Source organism: Solenopsis invicta, chromosome 12 (genome assembly GCF_016802725.1).
Source record: "Solenopsis invicta isolate M01_SB chromosome 12, UNIL_Sinv_3.0, whole genome shotgun sequence".
NCBI classification, from domain to species: domain Eukaryota; kingdom Metazoa; phylum Arthropoda; class Insecta; order Hymenoptera; family Formicidae; genus Solenopsis; species Solenopsis invicta.
Window position 1 is genome coordinate 3,299,035 of NC_052675.1, and position 6,000 is coordinate 3,305,034.

Consider the following 6,000-nt stretch of genomic DNA (forward strand, 5'->3'; position numbering starts at 1 on the left):
GTGGTGATCGACTCACGCCAAGAGCCCTTGGTAGAGGCGCGGAACTCCACACATCAGGTCGTGAGTCGATACCGTAGTGAGGACGGCGGATCGGGAATCGCCGACCAGGATCTCCTGGTGGAGCCCAAGATGTACTTGAGCCCGTTTCTATCGGCGGTATCGGGATTAGCGGAAGGCTCTTGCCAAGACTGCTTGGCGGAAGCTAAGGCTCTTAACTCCCACGTGAGCGCTAGGATGGGCTTCTTCCGGATCGGAGAGTGGACGGAGAAGAAGACCGCTCGACTCTCGGAGCGGCGGCGCTTATATACCCGAATCTCGAGAGCAGGGACGGTGCGGGGGTACGGAACGGTACGGAGTCGGTGGGGGTCTCCCCGCTGCTCGAGATCGGTCCGGCGGTCGCCACTCCGGTCGAGCGCGTGCGCGCGGAGATCTGTCACGCAGACCTCACGTGCGGATGCGTCAACGCGCGCTACGCCGGTGTCGGAGTATATTTTCGGCGCTATGCGCCAGGTTTCTGCTGTCCGGCGGTTGTTCGGCCGGACAGCCCGGAACGATGGACGGTCCGAGGGGGGAGCGGAAAGGCGGTTTGTTACACCACCCCCCCCTTCGAGTAGGCCTGAATTCAGAGGCCTAATTCATCTATTTTTCCTTCCGGTCCTTTGGTGGCGGCCGTATTTCCTTGCTGGAACGGAGGCGTCCTGCTCGGTCGAACCGCAACCTCCAGCGGCGGTCTCTTATCCGCGCGGTATAGGCGCGGCTGACATGGACCGCAAAGTACGGTACGTCCACGACGGTGCCGGGAGTGACCTCCACGGTGATCGGTGGCGGCGGCGCGGGTCCCATGACCCGGTCGGGTTTGAGCGTCGGTTGCGGTCGGTGTCCCCGCGGTACGATGACCTGGGGGACCGGCGGTGGAGGCCCTCTGAGCCACGGTATCGGGGCCGATCTGCCTGCACTGCTCGGCGGTGTCGGTTGGCTCGGACGAGTAGCGGCCACAGTGGTATTGCCTCGGTCCGGTGGCGGTCTCGGTCTTGTCGGTCGTTCTATTTCGGGCCGGGCCGGGTCGTACGGCTCCGGAGCTTCGCCTAGCCGCTCGGCGATCTCGGCGAGGATACCGTCGTGCTCCATATCTCTTCTGAGAATGAGCCGATCGGTTCCTGGTATCCGCGCTCGAATTCCTGCTACCGGTGCGCGCGCTTGTCGTTGGAATTTGCCCACGTGCCGTGGCCGTGCTCTCGTGTCGCTTCTGCCGGAGCGTCGTTCGGCTCGACGGCCGAGTCCCGAGCGCGCCGCATGCCGCGTTGTCGTCGTCCTCGTTGGTGTCCGATTCGGTTTCTTCGGTCGGAGCGGGGGCCGGCTTGAGGTCCTGGACATGGACGTGCCGGTACCACTTGCCCCCCGCGCTTCGGAGGTCGTAGATTACCGGCGAGATGATGCGGCGTACCTCCAGTGGCCCAATATACTTCGGCGCGAGTTTTGCGTTGAACGCATCCGCACGACGGGAGAGAGGGTGGTCTCGCTTCCAAACCCAGTCTCCCCGCTTCGGTCGCCATTCCCGCCGACGCAGATTATAATACTGTTGCTGCCGTTGGAACGCACGGGCCAGCTTGATGCGGACGAGCTCGTACGTCTCGCGTAGCCGGCGCTGCAACGCGTGCGGTCGTTGCGGAGTGCCGGCTGGTGTGCGTTCCTCCGGTCGTCGTAACTCGCGGCCATGGTTCAGGAACGCCGGCGTATGCCCCGTTGCGTCGTGAGTCGCGGTGTTGTACGCGAACTGTAATTCGGCGAGGCGTTCGTCCCACTTGCGGTGGTCGCGGTTTAGGTACTGGCGGATCATTGTTTTGACGGTTCGGTTTGTGCGCTCGACCGGATTGCAGTGCGGGGCGTACGCCGGCGCGAGACGGTGGCGGATTTGAAGCGCACGCAGCAAGTCGGTCAGGGTCGCGGAGCGGAGCTGGGTCCCGTTGTCTGACCAAATCTCCTCGGGGCAGCCGTGCCGCAGGATGACGGCTTCGGTCAGTGCGGTAGCGACGTTCGCGGCGGTAGCGCGTCGAAGCGCTCGCATTTCCAGCCACTTCGTGAACCGGTCCTGCATTGTCAACAGCCATGTATGCCCCTTGCTTGATCGCGGAAGCGGCCCTACCAGGTCGATCGTCACGTGTTGCCATGGCTGTGACACGTCGGTCGGGTGGAGCAATCCGGCCGGTCGCCGTTGCTCCGGTTTATGCGCTAGGCAGGTTCGGCACTGCCGTACGTAGCGCAAGATATCGCGGAACATGCCCGGCCAGTAGAAGTGGCGGGCAATGCGAGCGATCGTTTTCGCGGTGCCGAGATGTCCGGCGGTCGGTGCGTCGTGGTACCGCTGGAGGAGTTCGGTTCGGTTTTCGCGCGGCACGCACTCCTTCCATTGCGCGTCGTTCGGTGCGTCCGTGAAGTCCAGTGTGTGGAGCACGTGTCGGTAGAGGCGGCCGTCCGCGATGCGGAAGTCGGGGGCGGCGTCGGGAGTGGTGGAGGTGATGTCCCACCACTTTCGGTACCATGCTCAAACCGTGTTCACGGCGGCGTTGACGGCCGTTCGCCGTGAGAGCGCGTCCGCAACCTTATTCAGCGACCCCTTCCGGTATTGCACCTCGAAGTCGAATTGTCGCAGTTCGAAGGCCCATCGGCCTAAACGTCCGGTCGGTGAGTCTAGCTTTTGCAGCCACCGGAGTGACTGATGGTCGGTGACTACTTTGAAGCGGTAACCCTCAAGGTAGTCTCGCATTCGGCGGATCCCCCAGAGCACGGCGAGGCATTCGAGCTCGGTCGCGCTATAGTTGCGCTCTGCGTTGTTGAGCGTTCGGCTCGCGTACGCGATGACGCGCTCGCCCTCAGGGAAGTACTGGGTGAGCACGGCACCCAGTCCGGTCGTGCTCGCGTCCGTTTGCAGCACGAACTGTCGCTCGAAATCCGGGCAGGCTAGCACGGGTGCGGACGTGAGGGTCGTTTTTAAGGCCTCGAAGGCCGCCTGCTCGTGGTCCCCCCATGACCAGCGGGCATTTTTACGTGTGAGCGCGGTGAGCGGGGCGGCGACGGTTGCGAAGTCTCGGATAAAACGGCGGTACCAGGACGCGAGGCCGAGGAACTGCCGTATCTGCCGCACGCTCTGCGGCGCGGGCCAGTTCGCGATAGCCTCCGTCTTCTCCGGATCGGTCCGGATTCCGTCGCGGTCGACCACGTGGCCGAGATACTTCAGCCGCTCCGTGCAAAAACGGCATTTCTCGGTGTTCGGTCGGAGTCGCGCTTCGCGTAGCCGGCGGAAAACCTCTCGCAGCGTGGCGAGGTGCTCGTCGAACGTTCGGGTGACGACAATGATATCGTCCAAGTAGACGAAAACCCGCGGTTCTAGTTCGGGCCCGAGGACATCGTCGAGCAGACGCTGGAAGGTAGCCGGCGCGGAGTGAAGCCCAAACGGCATCACTTTAAATTGCATTAACCCCCGACCCGGCACGGTAAAAGCGGTAACGGGTCGGCTTGCCGGGGCCAGGGGTATCTGCCAATAGCCGCTCATTAAGTCGATCGTCGAGAGGTACCGCGCGCCTCTCAATTTGTCGAGCGTGGCGGGTATCTGCGGTAACGGATAGGCGTCGCGTTCCGTCACCTCGTTGACGCGGCGGAAATCTATACAGAACCGCGGTTTTCCGTCTTTCTTGCGCACGATGACGATCGGCGAGCTCCATGCGCTGCGAGACGGCTCTATAACTCCGGCGCGTATCATCTCGTCGACCTCGTGGTCGATGATCGCCTGCATTGCCGGATTTCGGGGGCGGTAGCGCTGCTTGATCGGCGGATGGTTTTTAACGCGGATAACGTGTTCCGCGCGGTCGGTCGGCCCACGTACTCGGTCGAACTTTGGCAGTTCCTCGGCGAGGAAAGCCTGCAAGCGTGCGTCTTCCGCGGGTTCGGTGCTGGCGACGGTTATCGGACGGACGGCGTCTCGCGGCGGGCGGTCTTCCTCCCGGTGCAGTGGCGGCGGAGGAATCGTGATCCGGGCTCGTGCCATGACATCGACGCCGATCAACATGTCGACGTCGAGTCCGGGTAGCACGCGGAATTCGTGGCGGAACGAGCGTGCCGGGAATACAACCGGCAGCACGAGGCAAGTCTCGACCGGCGTGCTGGAGCCGTCCGCGAGGTAGATCCGGCCGGTGACGGGTATTGTCGTGTACCCCTTCCCGTGGAGGCGTTCGGCGGCGTCGGTGCTCACAAACGAGCCTTCGGAGCCCGAGTCGAGTAAGGCTGTGAGCGTGGTGTCCCCGACGGGGACGTCGACGTGCGGTCGCGGATTGTACCTTATTCGGAGGACCGGGGAGCGATCTCGGTGCCCCCGGCCCTGGCGGCGTTTCCCGGCGGCGGATGACAATCGCGGGTATAGACGTCGTCTTTCCCGCACTGGGAACAAAACTTGCGGGCCGCGCGGCGGCATTCGAACCGCGTGTGACCGCGCTGCTTACACCGCCAGCAGCACGTGTCCTTGTCGTAGGCGGTGGCAGCCGAATTCGCGGGCGGCTTCGACGCGGGTTGCCGTTCGCGGCATTGCGAGCTAATGTGCTCGAACTCTTCGGCTCGCCGTAGCAACTCGGTGGCCCGGTGAATGTCGTCGCGGCGGACGTATAGCTTATACCGGGGGTGCATATTGTCGTAGAGGAGGTCGAGCTGATCCTCCTCTCCGAAACCCCCGGCGCGACGCATCATTGTGAGTACGTCGGTTGCGTATTTGCGGTAGGGCTCCTCCGGAGCCTGCGTTCGGGCTTGAATGTCCCGCCGGAGTTGAGCAAAGTAACGGCGCGGCAGGTAGTACTCTCGGAATTCTCCGAGGAACGCCTGCCATGTCCCCCACGCGGTGCGGTTGTTGCGATACCAGAGGAGTGCGTCTCCCCGTAGCATCTCTGGCAGTCCGCGGAGGAGCAACGCGTCGTCGTAGCCGTATTCGGCTCGTAGCTCGTCGACGCGTTCCAAGAAGGACACCGGGTCCTTCCCGTCGAAGTGACATCCCCATTTACGGATCTGGTTCATCACTTTCGCGGGGGAGTCTTTTTCGGTCGAGGCGGTCGGTTCCGGTACGGTAACGTTGATCGTGGGCGGATCGGCCATGACTCCGGCCGGCGCGTGTTCGGGGTGCAATACTAGAAACTCGCTGAGTCGGCGGCGAAGCTCGTTGACGTTTCCGTCAGTGGCGAGATCGGCGTGATGCAATTGTCGGAGCAGTTCGGCGCGGTCGATATGGTATATCCAGCTCCGCGGCATCGGATCGGTACGGGTCTAGTTCTCCGCGGTCGGAAGCGTAAACGGTCCCTGTTCGGGCGCCATGTAACGACCCGTCTTTTTCCGCGCACGGGGCGGTGCGTGATTGCGGACGGACCAGGGCGCGGAGGGAGGTCGCCAAGAGAAACTAGACTTAGTTGCTTTAGGTGTTGAATACAAAAGTACGTTTATTTCGCGTTGGTTCTGTACAAAGGGAGTGGCTTGGCCACGACGCGCGGACGGACGGATGGCGGTGACGCTCGGACGGACGCAACACAAACTTAAAGGCTACGCGCGGACGGACGGACGAGAAAACGGAACGCGCGGACGGAACGAACGGTATTTACAATGGTCGGTTTTTCCGCGGTGTCTGAATCGCGCTATTGTCGCGGCTGAGTTCGCGGAATTCCGGCCTCGAGTTTTCCGAGAACTCGAAGCCGGTGTTGACGCGCGCAGACCGTGGCCTTGCTGAAGGCCGTGGCCACGGCCGTAAGTGACGCGCGCTCGGTGCGAGTGTACGCGGAGCGGGGATTCCCGTCGCGAGCGGTTAATACCGCGATGTTCGGCGGTGGTGATCGACTCACGCCAAGAGCCCTTGGTAGAGGCGCGGAACTCCACACCCCAGGTCGTGAGTCGATACCGTAGTGAGGACGGCGGATCGGGAATCGCCGACCAGGATCTCCTGGTGGAGCCCAAGATGTACTTGAGCCCGTTTCT